The 23835-nt window shown below is 45.2% G+C and overlaps 1 long non-coding RNA gene across 3 annotated transcripts in view; it reads right to left on the bottom strand.

Annotated features, from left to right (window-relative positions):
• Positions 1-23835, bottom strand: part of LOC137355396 (uncharacterized) — a 204106-nt gene that overhangs the window by 94546 nt on the left and 85725 nt on the right. For all 3 annotated transcript variants that reach the window (XR_010970920.1, XR_010970919.1, XR_010970918.1), the window contains one exon: positions 14639-14684. This is a non-coding gene — a long non-coding RNA (uncharacterized lncRNA). The remainder of the gene's footprint in view (positions 1-14638; positions 14685-23835) is intronic.

Here is a 23835-nt window from a genome sequence, read left to right as displayed (position 1 = left end):
GAGTCAGACAGGGCTGTCCTCTGTCCCCGGTCTTGTTTGTTTGCTGTATTGAACCCTTTGCTGAGTCTATTAGGAAGGATGCGAGCATAAGAGGGGTGACAATCCCAGGCAGCGGAGGCACTCAGGTCAAAACCTCCCTGTACATGGATGACGTCGCCGTCTTCTGCTCGGATCCGCTGTCCGTGCGCAGACTGATGAGCATCTGCGACCAGTTCGAACTGGCCTCGGGAGCCAAAGTTAACCACGGCAAGAGCGAGGCCATGTTCTTTGGGAACTGGGCTGACCGATCCTTTGTCCCCTTCACCGTCAGGTCAGATTACCTGAAGGTGCTGGGATATGGTTCGGAAGTGCCGGGGCGTGCACCAAAACATGGGAGGAGCGAGTAGCCAAGGTACGACAAAAGTTGGGCATGTGGGGGCAGCGATCTCTCTCCATTGTGGGTAAGAACCTGGTCATCAGGTGCGAGGCGCTCACGTTGTTGCTCTACGTGGCGCAGGTCTGGCCCATACCCCACTCCTGCGCCGTGGCAGTCACCCGAGCCATTTTCCGCTTCGTCTGGGGATCTAAAATGGACCGGGTCCGGAGGGACACGATGTTCAAATCTCTGGACATGGGCGGGAAAAATGTACCCAACGTGGCCCTCATCCTGATGACCACCTTCGTGTGCGGCTGCATCAAGCTATGTGTAGATCCCCAGTACGCAAACTCCAAGTGTCACTACGTGCTGAGGTTCTATCTGTCCCCGGTGTTGCGAAGGATGGGCCTGGTCACATTGCCGCGGAACGCACCATGCAGTTGGGCGGCGCCGTACCACCTATCCTTCGTGGAGCAGTTTCTGCGGAAAAACACCTTTGACCACCGGTCCATCAGGCAGTGGTCTGCACGGAATGTCCTCAAGGCCCTACAGGAAAAGGAAACGGTGGATCCTGTCGGATGGTTCCCCGAGCAGACCGTCAAAGTCATTTGGCGGAATGCCTCATCACCAGAACTTTCAAACAAGCACCAAGACGTAGCTTGGCTGGTGGTGAGAAGGGCCCTCCCCGTCAGATCCTTCATGCACACCCGAAGTCTCGCCCCCTCCGCACAGTGCCCCCGCGTTGGCTGTGGTGGGGAAGAGACGGTCGCCCACCTCCTCCTGGAATGTGCCTTTGCAAAGCAGGTGTGGAAAGAGATGCAGTGGTTTTTGTCAAGGTTCATCCCAAGCAGCTCTGTGACACAGGAGTCTGTGCTCTACGGGCTGTTCCCAGGGACGCACACCGAGACAAACATCAACTGCTGCTGGAGGACTATCAATTCGGTGAAAGACGCCCTTTGGTCTGCCCGAAACTTGCTGGTCTTCCAGCGCAAAGAGTTGTCCACCACCGAATGTTGCAGACTGGCACATTCCAAGGTCCAGGACTACGTGCTGAGGGACGCACTAAAGCTTGGGGCAGCCGCAGCAAAGGCTCAATGGGGAAAGACCACAGTGTAAGGTTCCCCCACCAAGCTGGACTGAGGGGCTGGAACCATGGGAAGCCCCTCGAACTGTATCGTTAATATTCTCAATTGCTGTAAATGTAAAACTGTAATTGACATGACAATTGTGAAACGGAAGGGTTGGGAAGAAACTCATGACATTATTGAAAGAAACTGATCTCTTTTGCAATGTTTGTATTTTTTCGTGCTGTTTGGAAACTGTTTGGCAATGTAATTTTTACAGATTTTTATGAATAAAGTATATTTTGGAAATAAAAAAAAAAGCTTATCAGTTATCGTTAATATTCTCATTTGCTGTAAATGTAAAACTGTAATTGACATGACAATTGTGGAAAGGACTGGTTGGGAAGGAACTCATGACAGTATTGAAGGAAACTGATCTCCCTTGCAATGTTTGTATTTTTTGGTGCTGTTTGGAAACTGTCTGGCAATGTAATTTTTACAGATGTTTATGAATAAAGTATATTTTGGAAAAAAAAAGCTCATAGCTTATGTCGATGTCATAACTGGAAAGGTAATGTCCCTGTAGACTGTATAAGGCTGCTTTAATAACCCAGTCCAAATGAAACTAAAGGTGAATGTGTTTGAGCCAAAAAAATTACAGAGGAAGCATCTGAGCAATTGATTAATGAATATTTCCTTGTAGAAAGTAAATCCCATCTATCCTGCTGTGCATAAATATTTGTAATGTTTGGAACCAGAGGGCTATACTTCACAGCCAATGCTAACACCACAGTGCAGTATTCAAGGGCAGTGCAATCCTGGAGTCACCAATCTTTGAAGAAATTGAAGCCATGACCGTTTATCCTAGACTATATTCTCTAAAGCAATCCTTTCCAATACCTTGCTTTCCTCAGGGCTCAAACACAAACAAGATATGCAATCTCATAAAGAACCATAGTTAAACATCGTCCCAATACACAAAACACTCAACATGGTTACTAGCCTTTCGCCAATTATAATGAACAGATTAGTTTTGTGCAGAAGAATACATTATGCCATAACTCTCCGGTTAGATTAAAAAAGATGTCTGGCAACAATCTGCAATGTTCTTATAATTAGTTGCTATTTTAACCAAGTTATCGCAGTAGCTGGTAACATCAGTGCTAGACTCTATAATCACTTCAGGGCTGATTGCAACTTCGGGCAGGAATTGAGGGTATAGGGGTCATAGTAGATGGCAAATTGTCTGCATCTTACAGTGTGAGGGCTGGGAGATTTTAATTCCCGGCCCCCATTTGCATCCTATTCTGACTCCTACCTAAAGCCAGTGGGAATGACTGACGATCAGGAGTCAAAATGGTGGGAGGTCAGGCTGTCACCAGGGACCCCAGCAAGGCAAGTAGGGATTATGGGGGGGGGGGGAAAAATCAGCGCCTACGATTGGGTGGAGGGTAAGCCCAGGATAGGGAAGGCCCAAGGTAAGTGGGACCAGCACTCCTGCTCTTCCTGGCACATGAGAAACTTTTACATTTTATTAATTTAAAAAAAAACTTGCCTGGGCCTTGATTTTTGATGCTGCCAGCATTTACTATTGGGCCAGAAACCGGATGGGCACAATTAAAATAATATGGTCACCCTGATGGCGACATGCCATTTAAATTAGGCTCCTGCACCTCGGGGTCGGGTAGCCTTTTCATGCCTGAAGATAGGCAAGTAACAATGGTGGGGTGAAAACGTAAAGGAAACCTGGTGCAAACTCCCCTGTTCACGTTTGGCGGGAGAGGTTAAAATCATCTCTTTAGAGTTCACTGATGCCATTATCAACTATAGTATCATGTGACATAAATATATGGCAAACATTTTGAGTGATCTGGTGAATCGCCAGAGCATTAGATGTACCTGAATCTTTCAGCATGCAGTGGTCCAATTGATTGCTCTCTGTGTAGACCAATGTGTTTCACTGGATTGTGCTCACACAAAATTCAGGTATTGCCTGAATGAAATGCACACAGGTAAATGTAGTAATGTCTCCTGCAGAAGTTTGAAATGAATCAGTAATGTAAGAATCAAGGGTAATTGTCACTTTTGCAGCTGTCAGATCGCCAGTGCAGAAGAAGACTGCGGCTGTCACGGGAGACTGTCACATCTCTTTGTGAGATGCTGACATTGGATGTTGCATCAAACTGTCTCGGTGGCTATCCAGTGCCAGTCACTCTAAAGGTTACAATAACTCTTAACTTCTATGCGTCTGGCACCTTCCAAGCCTCAGCTGCAGACTTGTGCGGTGTCTCACAATCAGCAGCGCACGATTGCATAAAGGTTGTGACTGATGCATTGTTACAACGTGCTGACCATTTCATCACGTTCAAGACGGACAACACCAGTCAGGCTGAGAGAGCCAGAGGCTTCAGTACTATATCGGGCTTCCCAATGATACAGGGCATGATAGACTGTACTCATGTGACCCTTAGAGCACCAGCTGGACAGTCGGGGGCATTCATGAACCACAAGGGATTCCATTCAATGAACGTTCAGCTCGTCTGTGATCATCGGAAGCAAATCATGCTGGTGTGTACACGTTACCCTGGTAGTTATCATGATTCTTTCATTCTCCACAACTCACAGGTGCCTGCAATTTTCAGTCCTCCACACAGAATGGAGGGATGGATACTTGGCGACAGGGTTATCCTCTGAAGACATGGCTCATGATACCAGTGAGGAACCCAAGGGGTGATGCAGAGGAACGATACAATGAAAGACATGCGGCCACCAGAGTGACAATCGAGCAAACTATAGGCCTGATAAAGATGAGATTTAGGTGTCTTGACCACTCTGGTGGATCACTGCAGTACGCACCGTCGAGGGTTTCAAGAATCATCATCGTCTGCTGTGCCTTGCATAACCTGGCGATTGAACATGGAGATGCCCTAGAGGATGATTGATGTCAACGTGATGTGTCATCAGATGATGACGACGTTTCTGATGAAGAAGATGGGCATCAGTCTAATGATGATCATGGAGAGGAAGCTGAATGTAACTTGGCTCTAAGTGCTAGAGAAACAAGGGATTCTCCAATAGGAACGCGTTTCAGTTGAAATGATATAAATCTTCACAACTTTCAAACTGCTTTATGACATTAATCATTGTGAGGATCTGACAGTGCAAAATCTCTAACCTTTAGGGGGTGTGACAATGCAACGAACCAATCCTTCACATCATGAGGGACGCGACCCAAGTGTGTGGCCTCACTTTTGAGACAACTTGAGTTGACTGACTGTATAGTATCTGACTTCAGGAATGACATGTCCAATATTAAAATCTCCAATTTAATCAACTATTATTAACAAATCAAATAAATATATTTCAAGTCACCCAGTGCACCGGTAGTGAAATTAAAGTGTTTTCTTAATCCGTTTACGCATGCTCATTTGTGTGCATGATCCTTTGCCATCAGACTTACCAGAGGCAGGTGGCAGATCAGGTGACTGATCTTGTTGCCGCCCTGCTTTTGATGACTTGAGCGGACGTCCTCTGCATACTCATGGCCGTGAGGTCCCTGGCGTCACAGGGTTCTCATGACAAATATCATGAGCACCCTCTATCACCCCGGGATTTAGCAGTTCACATGTCCCTGGCAGAGGGAGCAAGGAGTTGCAGGATGCATCAGAGGCACTGTGAGAGGAGCTCCCATATGCGATCTGCTGCCCCTGTGCCCTCATGAGGCTCGGATAGTCTTCAATAGTGGCATCAGAGCGATGAGTGGCTTCAACCTGGCGTAGTCGCATCAGATTATGCTCTCTGATGCTCTGGTCCAGGGAGGCCATTCTCTCTCTGAGGTCCCGAATTGCATGAAGAACTGGTCCCTCCACTGCAGCCGCCAGTCTTTCAACGGAGGAAGCCAGATGTTCAAAGGCCTGTGAGTTTGCTGAACTCATACTCTGGATGGATGTCTCCAGAGTATGAGTTATAGCGCGCAACGTTTCAGGCAACTCTGCCAGATTTCCATGGACCGCATTCTGCATCTGCAACTTCGCCTGACGAAAGGATGATCTCAGAGGCACGTCAGCAACTTGCGGCTCTGCACTGGTCTGGCATCCCACTCTCCTCCGAGTGTGTGAGGCATCGGCCGATTCTGCCTCTGGTGTCTGGCCCGGCAACTGTGCTGTGCTCACAGCAGTATGTGACAAAGGGTTCCGAAGAAGGGTCACTGACCCGAAACGTTAACTCTGCTTCTCTTTCTACAGATGCTGCCAGACCTGCTGAGTGAATCCAGCATTTCTTGTTTTTGTTTCAGATTTCCAGCATCCGCAGTATTTTGCTTTTATATTAGTATGTGACATTGATTCCCCAGACACAGTCATCCCAACCGAAGTGTCAGTATCTGCTGTGGTACTTGGTGCATTGCGATGATGTGACGGTTCACCCTCTGAGGCACCCTCCTCCACCTCAGAGGTGGATGGTCGGGCAACGGAAACACTTCCTGGCACATGCTGGGTTTCACCTGTTGGGAAAAGCATTGCAATCAGTTTCATCATCAATCCAGACTTAAGCACAAGTTTGTGCCTCCAGCATGGTTACATCTGGGTGATGTTACAATTGAGAGCAACATTCAGTGCATTTGACATTCACCAAATCATTGGCACATTAGTGCAGCCTCACCCCCCCCCCCCCCCCCCCCCAATAATGAAGTGTTACACCACATTCTGGAACACTCACTCTCATGGCCAGGTACACCGGCCTTGCCATCTGCCACTGTGCATCCTCCTTCCTCCCCTGCTATAATTAAGGCATCCTCCTCCATTCTGGTGAGGAATGCCTGGGTGGTCACACCGCCACCAGCACGTGACCTCTCCCGGGCATTGTGTGCCCTCTTTTCCTAAATAAACAAAAATACTTATTTTATACATAGTCAATGGCATATGACGCTGCCACCCAAAGGGTTGATGTTGCATTTCACTGCTGTGACAGTGCTGGGCGCAACTTTAACACCACAGCATCAGCGTTCATCTCAGACTTGCCCAACATGCGTCCCATTTCAAGGCAGCAGCCAAGCATTGATCATACAGGGCTTCCACATTGCATCATGAGTACACAAAAAACCTCCCTTGGCACATAAACGATTAGATGAATGAGGAATGCCCCTTACCCGAGCTGAGAGAAGCAGGTCATTGAGGCGCTTGCGGCACTGCATCCATGTGCACCTCACTATGCCTCAGCTGCTGACCTCCTTTGCAACCTCCAGCCAGGCCCTCTTGGTCTCTTTGGAGGGTCTCCTTCTCCCATCTGAACTGAATGGAATGTCTCTCCTCTCCTCAACTGCCTGGAGGAGGACCTGCAGTGAATCGTCAGAGAATCGGGGGGCAACGCGATTGCTTCTGCCCTCCATCACCTTTAACAGCAATATTGTTGTCTCCCAGTCTTTCTGTGTTTCAAGGTATGGAGCCTTTGAAATCTCCAGAACTTATGACACTTGTATCTTCCTTGACATCCAATGAAGAACTCACTGCTCTGTTTAACTTCAGTACTCCTTTATATAGGGCTTACAATCAGCCTTCCGCGTATGTGGCCCCGCCCCCAATGATGCTGAAGTTCCCACCCGCGTGTGCCATTTCTTCTCGGAGTTACACTGAGGGCCCGCTGATTAGGTGATCAGCACGTGATGCCGGCGGCCAGGCGACGCGGATTGGGGACCTGATCCGCTTCGAGCGCATCGGCCCCGGAGCCACCAGTAAGCACAAAATTCCAGCCAACATGTCTGCTATTTCTCGCTTTCATTTTGCACTGATCCAATTGTCAGTGGTTTCTGCCCATAAACTCTGTTTCCTGTGAGAAAAAAAAAATTCAGCAAAAGAGAACCGAGGGATTAAGCAGTCAACACAACAGAAAAGATGCAGAAATACAGAATAGCACCTTTGAATATATACTCAGGATCCTGCTCTTTTTCACAGCAAACCAGACTCAAACCTTCCAGTGCCAAGAAGACAGAGTCAAAATGAATGAGTCATGTTTTAATCATCGGTCATCAATGACCATATTTGTGATAATATTTCAGACATTAAAAACTTTACATTCAAAGAATGAAATCCTTCCCTGCTTTGTACATGATTTCATGCTGGGCAGATGCCTGCGGTGAAACTTTTGTTTAATCAGTGATACACTGGACCTTTGGAATTGACACAAATTCTTTTTGATTTTCTGTTTCTGCTGTGGTATAATGATCTGCTCTTTCAAAAATGCAGGTGTTACCTGAATGAAGTACACACAGATTAAATGATGTAATGTCTCCTGCAGAAGTTTGAAATGAATCAATAATGTAAAAGTCAAGGGTAACTATCTCCTTTGCATCCACTGATGAGACACAGTATGGCTGTGACTTCTCACTGCTTAGAACAAACACCTTGCATAGCTCAGAAACTGTGTGCTTTAGCTACCTCCATGACTGGTGTCTCTGATGGTTCCATTGGACTCCAGGTACCATTAGAGATCAATATCTGCTTTAGAGCAGTGCAAGAGGACAGTATCAAATCTCTTGTCAGATCTCGATGCTGGTATAGGTAGAAATTCTGGTCAGTGCAACTGAGTACTGACACAAAATTGGTGATTGTGGAGAGATCTGTTTTCACCAAATCCAAGTCCAGTTCATCGGCAAGGCATCAATTCAACTGCTTCCACGATCTTCATGAAATTTCTACCCTATGTGCTCAAATACTCCACTCAAGATGAAAATGAAATCTTTAATCTTAGTCAAGCTGCGTGTTTTCAAACTTTCACCTTAAGATTTAATACATTCAGTTCTTAACCACTGCTACGAAATGGGAATGAGGTGGCTGGCTTTTTATCAAAGATTCTATTATTAAAGTAAAACTTAGCACATAAATGTTTAACCAATTACATATGAAGAGCTACATAACGGATCAGGGCTTATTTTGTACTCTTGGTTGGATGGAGGCAACCAATACAGAATACAGGACACATGCACTTCTTTCAAAACACCAAAATAATTTTGGAGGCGGTGGCGTAGTGGTATTGTCACTTGACTAGTAACCCAGAGACCCAGGTATTGCTCTGGGGACATGGGTTCGAATCCCACCACAGCAGAAGGTGGAATTTGAAGCTAGTCTAATGATGGCCATGAAACCATTGTTGATTGTTGTAAAAACCCATCTGGTTCACTAATGTCCTTTAGGGAACGAAATCTGCTGTCCTTACCTGGTCTGGCCTACACATGACTCCAGATCCACAGCAATGTGGTTGACTCTTACATGCCCTCGAAATGGCCTAGCAAGCCACTCAGTTCAAGGGCAATTAGGGATGGGCAATAAATGCTGGCCTGGCCTGCGACGCCCACATCCCATGAAAGAATTTAAAAAAATTATTTTTACACTAGTAAAATAACTATCACTATCTACAAAATATAGTGCACAGATAGTTCATAAATTTGCTTATAGAAAATGGTAGGGGAACAATAAATATTTAGATCAGTTAATAGACTGTCTCCAAGATGTGTTAGAATTTATTTCAATTTTTTTATTTTTAAAACATTTTTTAAAAAATTCATTCATAGGATGTGGGCGTCGCCGGCTAGGCCAGCATTTATTGCCCATCCCTAATTGCCCTTGAGAAGGTAGTGGTGAGTTGCCTTCTTGAACCGCTGCAGTCCATGTGGGGTAGGTACACCCACAGTGCTGATGGAAGGGAGTTCCAGGATTTTGACCCAGCGACAGTGAAGGAACGGCAATATAGTTCCAAGTCAGGATGGTGTGTGACTTGGAGGGGAACTTGCAGTTGGTGATCTTCCCATGCATTTGCTGCCCTTGTCCTTCTAGTTGGTAGAGTTCGGGGGTTAGGAAGGTGCTGTCTAAGGAGCCTTGGTGCGTTGCTGCAGTGCATCTTGTAGATGTACACACTGCTGCCACTATGCGTCGGTGGTGGAGAGAGTGAATGTTTGTGGATGGTGTGCCAATCAAGCGGGCTGCTTTGTCCTGGATGGTGTCGAGCTTCTTGAGTATTGTTGGAACTGCACCCATCCAGGTAAGTGGAGAGTATTCCATCACACTCCTGACTTGTGCCTTGTAGATGGTGGACAGACTTTGGGGAGTCAGGTGGTGAGTTACTCGCCGCAGGAGTCCCAGCCTCTGACCTGCTCTTGTAGCCACGGTATTTATATGGCTACTCCAGTTCAGTTTCTGGTCAATGGTAGCCCCTAGGATGTTGATAGTGGGGGATTCAGCGATGGTAATACCGTTGAATGTCAAGGGGAGATGGTTAGATTCTCTCTTGTTGGAGATGGTCATTGCCTGGCACTTGTGTGGCGCGAATGTTACTTGCCACTTATCAGCCCAAGCCTGGCTATTGTCCAAGTCTTTCTGCATTTCTACATGGACTGCTTCAGTATCTGAAGAGTCGCGAATGGTGCTGAACATTGTGCAATCATCAGCGAACACCCCCACTTCTGACCACTATAATTGAAGGAAGGTCACTGATGAAGCAGCTAAAGATGGTTGAGCCTAGGACACTACCCTGAGGAACTCCTGCAGTGATGTCCTGCAGCTGAGATGATTGACCTCCAACAACCACAATCATCTTCCTTTGTGCTAGGTAAGACGCCTACCAGCGGAGTGTTTTCCCCCTGATTCCCATTGACTTCAGTTTTGCTCGGGCTCCTTGATGCCATACGCGGTCAAATGCTGCCTTGATGTCAAGGGCAGTCACTCTCACCTCATCTCTTGTGTTCATCTCTTTTGTCCATGTTTGAACCAAGGCTGTAATGAGGTTAGGAGCTGAGTGGCCCTGGCGGAACCCAAACTGAGTGTCACTGAGCAGGTTAGTGCTAAGCAAGTGCCGTTTGATAGCACTGTCAATGACACCTTCCATCACTTTACTGATGATTGAGGGTAGACTGATGGGGTGGTAATTGGCCGGGTTGGACTTGTCCTGCTTTTTGTGTACAGGACATACCTGGGCAATTTTCCACATTGCTGGGCAGATGCCAGTGTTGTAGCTGTACTGGAACAGCTTGGTTAGGGGTCACAGCAAGTTTTGGAGCACAGGTCGTCAGTACTATTGCCGGAATATTGTCAGGGCCCACAGCCTTTGCAGTATCCGGTGCTTTCAGTCGTTTCTTGATATCACGCGGACTGAATCGAATTGGCTGAAGTCTGGCATCTGTGATGCTGGGGACTTCGGGATGAGGCCGAGATGGATCATCAACTCGGCACTTCTGGCTGAAGATTGTTGCAAATACTTCTGCCTTTTCTTTCGCACTGATGTACTGGGCTCCCCCAACATTGAGGATGGGGATATTTGTGGAGCCAACTCCTCCAGTTAGTTGTTTAATTGTCCACCACCATTCACAGCTGGATGTGGCAGGACTGCAGAGCATAGATCTGATCCGTTGGTTATGGGATCGCTTAGCTCTGTCTATTGCATGCTGCTTACGCAGTTTGGCTCACAAGTCCTGTGTTGTAGCTTCAGCAGGTTGACACCTCATTTTGAGGTATGCCTCGTGCTGCTCCTGGCATGCCCTGCTGCACTCTTCATTGAACCAGGGTTGGTCTCCTGGCTTTATGGTAATGGTAGAGTGGGGGATATGCCGGGCCATGAGGTTACAGATTGTGCTTAAGTACAATTCTGCTGCTGCTGATGGCCCACAGCATTGCTAGATCTGTTTGAAATCTATCCTATTTAGCACGGTGATAGTGCCACACGACACGATAGAGGGTATCCTCAATGTGAAGATGGGACTATGTCTCCACAAGAACTGTGCGGTGGTCACTCCTACCAATCCTGTCATGGACAGATGCAGCTGCGGCAGACAGGTTGGTGAGGACGAGGTCAAGTATGTTTTTCCCTCTTGGTTCCCTCACCAGCTGCCGCAGACCCAGTCTAGCAGCTATGTCCTTTAGGACACGGCCAGCTCAGTCAGCAGTGGTGCTACCAAGCCACTCATGGTGATGGACATTGAATTCCCCCACCCAGAGTACATTCGGCGCCCTTACCACCCTCAGTGCTTCCTCCAAGTGGTGATCAACATGGAGGAGTACTGATTCATCAGCTGAGGGAGGGCAGTCGGTGGTAATCAGGACATTTCCTTGCCCATGTTTGACCTGATGCCATGAGACTTCATTGGATTCGGAGTCGATGTTGAGAACTCCCAGGGCAATTCCCTCCCAACTGTTTACCACTGTGCCACCTTTGCTGGGTCTGTCCTGCTGGTGAGACAGGACATACCCGGGGAGGTGATGGTAGTGTCTGGGACATTGTCTGTAAGGTATGATTTCGTGAGATGACTATGTCAGGCTGCTGCTTGACTAGTCTGTGGGACAGCTCTCCTGACTTTGGCACAAGCTCCCTTCTGTTAGTAAGGAGGACTTTGCAGCGTCGACAAGGCTGGGTTTTTGCCGTTGTCGTTTCCGGTGCCTAGGTCGATGCCGGGTGGTCTATCCGGTTTCATTCTGTTTTATTGACTTTGTAGTGGTTAGGGACAACTGAGTGTCTTGCTAGGCCATTTCAGAGGGCATGTAGAGTCAACCACATTGCTGTGGGTCTGGAGTCACATGTAGGCCAGACCAGGTAAGGACAGCAGATTTCCTTCCCTAAAGGACATTACTCAATTACTCTGAAAGAAAGGAAACAATGGCAAGATGTCATTCATGTATAAGGTGGTGATAATCTTATATGATCAACTTCCTCGTGCTACTAAGTATCATCACCTCATTCCATGACAATATGAAAGGCACAATTCAGCATAGCGGTGCCTCATCAGACCCCTTTCCTATTCAGAGTGGTGTGAAACAGGGCTGTGTTCTCGCACCTACACTGTTTGGGATCTTCTTCTCCATGCTGCTCTCACATGCATTGAAGTCTTCAGAAGAAGGAATTTTCCTCCACACAAGATTGGATGGCAGGTTGTTCAACCTTGCCCGTCTAAGAGCAAAGACCAAAGTACGGAAAGTCCTCATCAGGGAACTCCTCTTTGCTGATGATGCTGCATTAACATCCCACACAAGAGTGTCTGCAGAGACTCATCGACAGGATTGCGGCTGCCTGCAATGAATTTGGCCTAACCATCAGCCTCAAGATAACGAACATCATGGGACAGGACGTCAGAAATGCTCCATCCATCAATATCGGCGACCACGCTCTGGAAGTGGTTCAAGAGTTCACCTACCTAGGCTCAACTATCACCAGTAACCTGTCTCTCAATGCAGAAATCAACAAGCGCATGGGAAAGGCGTCCGCTGTTATGTCCAGACTGGCCAAGAGGTTGTGGGAAAATGGCACACTGACACGGAACACAAAAGTCCGAGTGTTTCAAGCCTGTGTCCTCCGTACCCTGCTCTACAGCAGCGAGGCCTGGACAATGTATGTCAGCCAAGAGCAACGTCTCAACTCATTCCATCTTCGCTGCCTCTGGAGAATCCTTGGCATCAGGTGGCAGGACCGTATCTCCAACGCGTAAGTCCTCGAGGTGGCCAACATCCCCAGCTTGTACACACTACTGAGCCAGTGGCGCTTGAGATGGCTTGGCCATGTGAGCCGCATGGAAGATGGCAGGATCCCCTCGACGCATTGTACAGCGGGCTCGTCACTGGTATCAGACCCACCGGCCTACATGTCTCCGCTTTAAAGACGTCTGCAAACGCGACATGAATTCCTGTGACATTGATCACAAGTCGTGGGAGTCAGTTGCCAGCGATCGCCAGAGCTTGTGGACAGCTATAAAGGCGGGGCTAAAGTGTGGCGAGTCAAAGAGACTTAGCAGTTGGCAGGAAAAAAGGCAGAAGTGCAAGGAGAGAGCCAACTGTGTAACAGCCCCAACAACCAATTTTATCTGCAGTGCCTGTGGAAGAGCTTGTCACTCTAGAATTGGCCTTTATAGCCACTCCGGGTGCTGCTTCACAAACCACTGACCACCTCCAGGCGCGTATCCATTGTCTCTCGAGACAAGGAGGCCAAAGAAGAAGGAGCTATATAGTTTCTCACCTCAAACTTTCAATTAAGTCCTGCATTTATATCGCGCTTTTTATGAGAACCAGATGTATCAAACCACCTTACAGCTAATGTTTACGAAGTGTAGTCATTGTTGTAATGTAGGAAACTTGGCAGCCAATTTGTGCACAGCTAGCTCCCACAAATATCAATTTGATAATGACCAGATAATCTGTTTTAGTGATGTTGATTCAGGGGTAAATATTGGTCAGGACACCAGAAGAACTTCACTGCTTATTGAATTGTGTCATGGATATTTAACATCCATCTTGAGAGAACTCATCTACTCTTCTTCAAAATAGTGCCATGGGATCTTTACAACCACCTGAGAGGGCAGAAAGTGTTGATTATCTATCAATTGTTTGGTTACATGCAGGTGGAGGGTCTTGAGCATTTATAAGCAGACACTTAATGACTCTGGTGGAGGGTTTGAGTGAGGAGCTACATGTTTGGAATCCTTTGACTCTGTACAATAAATGTGAAACTGAGTTAGGATCGGCTCCAGCATTATCCTACCATAACAAGCTTTCTGGAGTTTAACAGACAGGACTTAGTTTAACATCTCATTTGAAAGATGGCACCTCTGACAGTGCTGCACTCCTTTAATACTTCACTGGAGAGTCAGCCTTGATTTTTTTTGTGTTCTCAAGTCCTGAAGTGGGATTTGAACCCAAAACCTTGTGACTCAGAGGCAAGAGAGCTACCAATTGAATCATGGCTGACACAGCTAAAAGTTGTTAAACAATACTACAAAATCACATTCTCCGTTAGATAAGTAGTTTGAAATACCAATGGATATATCACCTTGATTTTTGTTGGGTCCATTTTGTCTCCTGCAACATGTTTTGTCTATGAGACAACCTTGGGAAGGAATTCATGGTACAGAAGTTTGGAATTGAATGCTGGTATCCAAATTAAATCAATTCCACTTTACCAAATTAACATCTTAGCAGATTACTTCAAACAGGACCTACCCATGTGCTTCAGTGGGCTAAATGGCCTTTTGCCCTTTTTGGATGAATGGGCTTGATGGGCAGAATGGCCTTCTTTCACTAGACTCCCTTACATTCTCAAATCATAACATAGCTATCTGTTCCATTTATGATTGTCTCTGATGATATTTTGGCTGCAGTATGGGGCAAGATTTCTGTTAATAGCAAAAATGAAAATCTATCAAAGGAATGTGATCTTGCTGTTAATAGTGAATAACAAAAATGTAGATCATTACCAGCATTCTGTGTTGTTCTTCTCTGTCCTTGTGCACAGTCATAACACTGCAAAAAAACAAAGTAGAGTGTGTGTAGAAAGAGGAGTAATTGACCTATTGGGATTGTAATAGATGTACAAGATGATTCTTTACATTTCCCAAGAAATGCATGTGTGATTTACTTTTGATTTAAAAAAATGCCAGATGAAGCTTATCAGTAAAGTTCAGACACACTTAGTGCACTTACAATTAACAGGTTAGCCACTGGTTAAAAATAGTAAACAGCAAAATATAGAACAAGAGCATCCAGCATCCAGTCCACTGATCATGGAACAGCATAATATCCATCACATCAAACCATCACTAAAGGCAACGCATGTTATTGAAACTATATCACAGTATTGCAGCAGAGTGTTGAATTAATGGACTCAACAAAGGATGAGAGTTTTGGCCATTACTTTTATTATCCACATTTCGGCAGTCAACAGGTCCCTTTATACCAGATGACTTTTTGAAACTCATCACCATTATTATTTAATTTCAATGAATAAATCCACAATTAAATGACATCTTTAAAAAGAAAATCTAATAAAATGAATCAATCATCACTGTAGCACTTCTACAGGTTCAGTGTTCTGGCACACTGCAATTGTATTAAACTGATCAGATTGGAGTGACTGTAGGTTGATATCTGATGAAGTAGTTCAGTTAATCTAATATAGATGTTAATGGCATAGGTCCGGCAGTTTGTCATCATCAGCCAATTTAGACATGTCAGCGGACCCAATTATTTTTGTGCCTGATTGTCACCGACTTCTCATTCTTTGACCATTGTTGTTCTATCTGCACTGGACAAAAGCACTTGTCTCTTATTAATTTGATTCAGGAATCTTTGCAGTCCACACCAGGCACAAAGCTGCAAAGCACTGCATGTTACCATAAAATAAGTTGCTGGTTGTTAAAAACAGTGATGATACAACTTTAATAAGAGTTTCATAAATTTATTCTTCAATCAGTGCTGTAAATACTTGTTTGAATAGTGCAAACATCAGTCATGGCTCAGTGGGTAGCACTCGCCTCTGTGTCTGAAGGTTGTGGGTTTTAGTCCCACCCCAGAGACCTGGGCTGGATTTTCAAAATGGATTGGGAACCTGAAGCTCAGATGATTTCTGGGTCCTGACACCGTGCCTCAGCTGCGTTGCCAACACAACGCGGTGTTTGATTGTTAATGTCCTAATTGGGCAGGAGACAAGCTTGGCGCCCAATTAGTGACGCTGAGGATCTGCAGGAGGCAGGAGCTGCCTGAAGAGTGTGAGCGGCAAAGGCAGGCGGCATCCATGACATGGCCTGCTGCTGCCTTGACAAGGAGATCAGGCAGCTCCTTAGAGGGCCAGCAGAATGAACAGGTGAGCCAGCGGTTCCATAATAAAATCAAATGTCCTGAGCTGGGCCTGGCACAAGATCCCCATGGGCTGAAAACAATTCTTCAAACAACAAAGCTAGCCCCCTGCCTGCTGTGAGCCTGACAGCTGTGCACTATTGTGCACCAGACTGCAGGCTTTCCAAATTCCTCTTTGAAAATTGTGGTGTGGACCCCTCCGCCCCCTTAATGAGCTCCTAAAGGTGCTTAATGGCCCCTTAATTGGAGGTGAACAGCTTCCCCATTTCCTCCAACTACTCCACCCCAACCCCCACCCCCCCTCACATTAAAAATTGCGGACCAACCAGGAGACGTCGGATTCCGGAGACAACCACCGGGACTGCAATTTTTAAATCACGTCTGCACCAGCTCCCAATCCCATGGCCCTTTGAAATGCCAACCACCGAGCACAAAATCTAGGCTGACACTCCAGTGTAGTACTGAGGGAGTGCTATACTGTCAGAGGTGCCATCTTTCAGATGAGACATTAAACCAAAGCTCCATCAGTCCTCTCAGGTAGATGTAAATATCCCATGGTGCCATTTTGAAAAAGAGCGGGTGAGTTATCCCCAGCGTCTTGACCAATATTTATCTTACAACCAACAAAAGACAAAAACAGATTCTCTGGTCATTATGATATTGCTATTTGTGGGAGATATGTGAGAAAACTGGCTGCTACATTATAACAGTGACTGTATTTCCAGAAGGCGGCACAGTGGCGCAGTGGTTAGCACCGCAGCCTCACAGCTCCAGGGACCCGGGTTCAATTCTGGGTACTGCCTGTGTGGAGTTTGCAAGTTCTCCCTGTGTCTGCGTGGGTTTTCTCCGGGTGCTCCGGTTTCCTCCCACAAGCCAAAAAAGACTTGCAGGTTGGTAGGTAAATTGGCCATTATAAATTGCCCTTAGTATAGGTAGGTGGTAGGGAAATATAGGGACAGGTGGGGATGTGGTAGGAATATGGAATGTGGTAGGATTAGTATAAATGGGTGGTTGATGGTCGGCACAGACTCGGTGGGCCGAAGGGCCTGTTTCAGTGCTGTATCTCTAAAATAAACTAAACTAAAGTACTTAATTGGCTGAAAAGTGCTTTGGGAGGTCTTGAGATTGCTAAATGTGCTGTTAAACGCAAGATTGTTCTTATTATTGACCCAACTAAAAAGGTAACTCCATTTTTAAAAAAATCAATGCATTGTCATATTTTATGATCAAATTTGAATGGATTTAAAGTATGTTGAATTTTTGGAGAAGTTTGGTGAAAGGAAAGATTATTAATGTGCGGCTTGGAATTTCTAATCTTTTCACATTCAGCATCTGGCAGTCAGTAAGAGGCACTGAGACTTTTAAACAAAGTAACATCTACCCTTCCAGAAATAAATGATGTTGAAACAAAAATATGCTTTGCCATGCAGTCCAAACAGAGAAAAAACCTGCCATCAAAGCCCCAATTTTGTGAGGCTCCACCAGTAGTGTGGGGTATTTCTAGCAGAAGGCACAGGCTGGACTGGGAAGATTTGGAAGAAAGTCTGAGGCTGTTGCTGGAATTTAACGCGCCCTGGGAGCTGGCTAGGAGGCGGGGGGGTACATAAAATTTAGTGGGAGGTGGGGGGCGCCGTGCCTGCTGCTTACTCGCACCTGCTGCTATTTCACAAGAGATGGGAGGAGGTGGCAAACAGCTCACCCACCCTTTGGCCAATTGGGGCCCTTAAGGGTCTCTCCCCACTGCCGCTGGTATTTTACCAGTGGCGGACAGGCACTTCAGAACCTGAGGAGACTGCCCAGTAATAGTTGGCAGCCTTGCTGCAGGCTGGGGGGGTGAAGAGGGTAGGTCCCTCCTGATCGAGCCCCCAGCCTGCAGCACAGGCCATCCCCACTAAAACAATCCCCCTGTTAGAGAACCTTCCAAACCTCTTTGTGTGGAAGACACTGAGACTAGAATGCTTTGGTGGAGACTGTTTATTGCTTGCCACAGAGCTTACATCTCCACTCCGAACACCCAGCCAGTGCTGTCTGGCTCTTTGTACTCAGATGTATATATAATGAACTAATCAACATTCAACACCTGTTCACCCTATTACCTTCAACTACTAGGTGGTTAACATCCATTAACAAAACTTATTAGACACTAACACCCTCTCCATACACTCTGACCCCCACTGCCCCCCAGCCGCGGCCTAGCTGATTGTGCCCGGCGAGGCACAACCCCACTTACCTGTTCCCAGGCCGACGCCCCATCATGGCTCCTTTCCCTGGGTGCAGTTCCAGCAGTGGTTACCACTCCCAGCTGCTGGCCCTCTGATTGGCTGGTCCTCTTGGAGGTGGGACTTCTGTCCTCAGAGGAGCGGAAGCCCCGACTGAAGCCAATTAAGGGCCTGAGCCACGCAAAATAGCAGCATGGCTTACAGGCCAGGTGGATGCTGGCTTGCTCCCAGCTTTCCAGCCAACCAACGGGGCCACCGCCTCACCGTTAAATTCCAGCCTGTGTTACTGGCAATTGCAGCATTTTAATATTTAAATAACCTTTTAAACGATTCCATACCGCATTTTATATCTTCGTTCAAGGTTTTGATCACAGAACTAGCCTTATGTATAAAAACAGGGTGGACGAAGAGCTTGAGGACCTGGCTATTTAAATACCAAAATGAAGTTGCATGTCGGTATCTGAGAGACCTGACAGCAGAGGAGTAACTTGGTCGCCTGTCCGTTTAAGAAAAGTGTGCTGCGTGGCTTAGTCTACAAAAGGGTAATCGTTGTGTACAGTTTGTCAAATGCTAGCTCCCAAAGAGCATGCAGTTCTCACCTTAGGTTTGTGCCATGGTTGATGGGTCTCGTGCACCACATGAAATGTGTGAAAAAGTGGAAAGTACAATTACCTTCACCTTACTCCTAATCGGAGAAAACCTCTTCCACATTTGCACCCAGGGGTGGGGGAGGCTGACTGCATTGACTGGAAGGTGATCCTTGGCCCCAGAAAGAGCACTTCTCCAATGTTGCACCTCCTGCAGTGGCACCGCCAACTCTTTCAGTCCAAAGGGAACAGTTTTGTCATTATTGATGTGTGAACTCTCAATAATTTGTCCATTTATTGAACAGTTTCCCCATTTTATAAATGGCAAACTGTGCCCTTTTAAGAGCTGCTGCCTTGCGAAATGCTGTCCTCCATAGCCAAATGCTATATGCCAGGCTCCCTGGCAAAACTGTTCATTTGTCAGTGTCCTATTTAAATTAGGTAAAATTCAGTGCCATCTGTCCATTTGAGCTGCTGATACAGGTGCACCTGTGGGCCAAGTCAACCCAATTTTTCCTATTCTTGCAAAAATTCTTGGTTTAAATACCTGCAGCACAAAGCACTAGGGCAATGTTCAACTCTAGGGTTCCAATAGTGCCATTTTCCCTTTCATGGTGAAAGGCACCATATCTTCAATGCAGTTTATGTCCACTGAATGTTTTTCTTGGCCGTAGGTACATATTATTTACATTCCTTGCATTATGTTCTTCATGTTTGTCATTCCAGCACAGTGATATAACCTCTATTTAGTATGTAGAATACTAGTTGGTCCTATAAACAGTGGCATCATCATGAAAGGTGATCTGTGCAGAAAAGATTTTCTTTACAGCTACCTCTAAGATACAAATAATTGTGGATTAACCTGACTTTTCTGTCTAACAATTAGAGGTACAGTCACTCAGATTGTTGGCTGCTGGAGGTTTTGGTTCCAGCTCAGTGATTGCTAATATTCTAAAATAAATTATTCAGAATTTCTCCAAGTTAAGTGTTTCTGCCCTAATATGCAATGAATATGTAACATACGGTGCAGTTTCATGCACAAACATAGTTTAGCAATGCACTGTAATACATAATTTGAATTTTACTACCGTTGATAAACAATGCGTGTAAGTCAATCATGGAAACCTTCAGCCTTGATAGGATTGCTGGTGGTCTAATATTTATTGTACATGCAGGTCCTGGTAGTTGGCAAGTATAGCTAAGCATTCGACTGCCAATGTCTGGAGGTAATCCTGTGCCTAACACTTGAGTTTTTTCTGATGGGAAACAATATTTCAACTGTTCCATTAAATTGGAACAAACTGACATCAATAAAGCTGCAGCATACAAATATCAAGAAATTACACTCCTATCCAATTCAACCTTTTAATTATATTTCCAGTTGAAATTTCCATAGGGGAGTTATAGGTCCAGTTGTTGGTGTCTACTTGTCGGATCCATATCTGGGGTGGCCTGAGCAGAGGGAACTATGCATTCAATACCTGGCTGAGACGAGTTTCCGACAGGTTCAATGGATGCTCTGCACACTCGCATAATAGCTCTTGAAACATATATTCAATATAGATTAAGAACATAAGAACACAAGGAATAGGAGCAGGGGTAGACCATACAGTCCCTCAAGGCTGCTCCACCATTCAATATGATCATGGTTGATCTTCTGCCTCAACACCACATTCCCACCCACTCCCCATATCCCGTGATTCCCTGAGACCAAAAGTCTGTCCATCTCAGCCTTAAATATATTCAGCGATGAGTATCCACAACGCTGTGGGGTACAGAATTTCAAAGATTCACAACCCTTTGAATGAAGAAATATCTCCTCATCTCAGTCCTAAATGATCAGTCCCTTATCCTGAGACTGTGCCCCCTTGTTCTAGGTTCCCCAGTCAGGGGAAGCAACCTCTCAGTATCTACCCTGTCAAGCACATAATATCATGGTGCAGCCAAGACTGTCTCGCTGCTGTGTTGCTGCCTCCATGCACCTGATCTATCTCTGTTCCAGCATGCAACACATGCACCCCAACCAAGATCCCTAGCTTGCCCTTAATGAGTTGACAATGCTCTTGTTAACTTGATTACTTGGCCTCATTCCTAATTTGGGCAGGTTTCCGGGGCCCGTCTTCCCCTGTCCTTAGAAAAATTGCCAGTGGCAGGAAAGATGACGTGAAACCACACATCGGCCAGCGGGGCTAATTTTTGCGTCCATCCGCCTCCGTGCCCACCTCCATCAGGACCTAAAAATCCTGCCCTTACTTGGGAAAAATGTTACACTTCTGTGACAACAGTTTTTGATTCAATTATGCTAAATAATGATTATTATGATGGAAACCACACTTGCCAAATAGAAACATATCAATTTTGTCATATGGGACACTATTTGAATGCTTACTGGACATTGAACATAACTTGTTTTAAAAAAAACACAGAGTACTGGCTGAAAACATGGCTGCATATTTGCATTCTGAAAGACAGTTGCATGGAGAGACAATGGGAGTACTCCCTGATTCAATTAGCGAGATGGGTTTTGTCAGTAGTGACGATCAAAAGACATTGAGAGTCATTGTTTGTGTAAAGAGCCAGCACTCCACCCGCGCCACACCCACACCCCTACCCCACCCGCCCCCCGTCCCCCCACCGAGTATGTCTAGTAAGCTTTGAAGAGTAAACAATCCTCGCAGGCGATGCTATCTCAAACAAAGAGCTAGTCACATGACTAACCTGCTGGCCAACCTGGGAGTTGATTGAATTGTGCTCACAGTAAAGTTTTGAGGCAGACTGCTTTTTGAGGACTAAAGATAAGCAAGGCCTCTCTCTCTGTCTCTCTCTCTCACGCCAAGTTCCAGGGACCCACGGAAGTAACTTACGCCTCAAGACAGAAGACCCTGCAGCCTTCTGGTACCAGTGAAACAAGTTTGAAAGTGGGCCCCAATGAGAACTGCAAGACTTAACTTCAATCAAAGACTTTACATCCAACCCAAAACCAGTAACTGAATTCCATCTACTACTTCAAACCTACCCTCCTTTAATTCTTTCTCCTCCTCTGTATCTATTTATGTGTTGTTTATCGAGTATGCATGCTAGTGTGGTTGCATCGCGTACTTTCAGTAGTTTTAACTGAGTTAGAGTTTTAAGGTTAATAAACTTACACTTTTTTTGTTTAAACCTAAGAAAACCTGTCTGTTTGATTCCTTTACAATTACAATTAGAGAGCAGAGAACAAGGACTCACTGAAGGAAAGCGAAGAACACTGTCTTTTAAAAATTAAACCCTGTTAAGGCCAAACCAGGAAAAGGCTGAGAGGGGAGCCCTAGACCCCTGCCTCACTTGGCCGTAACAATTACATAGCAAATAAATGTGGAATCACATGTGGAAATCATTGAAACAGTTCCTAGGAAAAGTTAACCAACACATTCAATAATAGTCAAATCAACAAAAGAATGGGTTAGGCTGAGCAGAATTGTAGAGGATCTTTTGTCTGCAAAAGGTCATCGACTTGAAACATTAAATCTGTTTCTCTCTCCAGAGATGCTGCCTGACCTGTTGAATCGTTCTCGCATTTTCTGTTTCTATTTTGGATTTCCAACGTCTGCAGTATTTTGCTTTTATATAATTATAGAGGGTTTAACCACTGGCCACTTGGTGAAGAAGTCACAGGTTATTACATTTACAAAGTTGTGTAATTACTTTTGTCTTAAATGAATGGAAACATTTTATTCTCATCAGAATACAGTCCATTCAAAATGTATCCAAAAGTAATTGATTTTGGGACATCGCTAATTACCTAATTGCCTTTTTTCTGTTTATTTGCTTTGTTACAGCTCAGAGCCCAAGAATGGTAGATGTTGAAATATTATAAATTTTGTAGAAGCTTCTGCATATGTTGAACTGTTTTGGTGCTGCATCTCAAATCTGATGTTCAACATGACTTTAAGAACTTAATAAACGCTGACTTATGTCCTTCATGAGTTGCTAGCTGTAGTAACATTACTGGTAAATCTTTCCATGATCTACAATTTGTATGTTATACTATTCAGGACATGGCAAGGCAACTTCTTATGTTCATTCCTGCCTTGGAGGAGAGGAGAGATGCAATTTATGAACAAAGCAGTTTCCAACAGCAGAGTCAATCTTCCTCACAGCTTTTATTATTCTGATTATTGTGTATTGGGCCTCAAGTCAGATATTGGATAGTTATAAAATATAAGTGAAGGATTGAATTGATAAATCAGGCATGAAGCTCGCCAAAATTGAAACTATCTTTTATTCCTCTTTAACAGATATTAAAATATTGTGCATATGATTTTGATTTGATCAGAGTGTTGAGTTCAAAACTGTTTCAGATCTTGTGGAATAATATCAGTGACTACATATTTATAAATCCTTGTGGTATAAGTAAATGCACTATAATGAATATAGTATGTGGCTTATAGAGGAGTGTTTGGGAATCACTTTTGATAGTGACATAACTCAGTTATTTATTACTTTGTATATATTACATTATCATGTGCACTTAATAAAGAATTCTGACTTTCTGATGTGACAGACAACAAAGGTTAAGCCTATTGAAATAAAAACACAAAATGCTGGAAATACTCAGCAGGTCAGGCAGAATCTGTGGAGAGAGAAACAGACTTCAATAGGCCTAACATAAAAGCAAGGTACTGCAGATGCTGGAATCTGAAATAAAAACAGAAAGTGCTGGAAATACTCAGCAGGTCAGGCAGCACCTGCGGAGAGAAAAGCAGAGTTCACGTTTCAGGTCTGTGACCTTTCATCAGAACTGGGAAAGCTAATTATTTTCTAAGCTTTGCCAGTTCTGATGAAAGGTCACAGACCTGAAACATTAATTCTGCTTCTCTCTCCACAGATGCTGCCTGACCTGCTGAGTATTTCCAGCACTTTCTGTTTTTATTTCAGATTCCAGCATCTGCAGTACCTTGCTTTTATGTTAGGCCTATTGAAGTCTGTTTCTCTCTCCACAGATTCTGCCTGACCTGCTGAGTATTTCCAGCA

The sequence above is a fragment of the Heterodontus francisci genome, chromosome 42, assembly GCF_036365525.1.
Source record: "Heterodontus francisci isolate sHetFra1 chromosome 42, sHetFra1.hap1, whole genome shotgun sequence".
Classification (NCBI taxonomy): domain Eukaryota; kingdom Metazoa; phylum Chordata; class Chondrichthyes; order Heterodontiformes; family Heterodontidae; genus Heterodontus; species Heterodontus francisci.
Note: the sequence above shows the minus strand (reverse complement) of the source record. Positions and strands in the feature narration are given on the sequence as shown.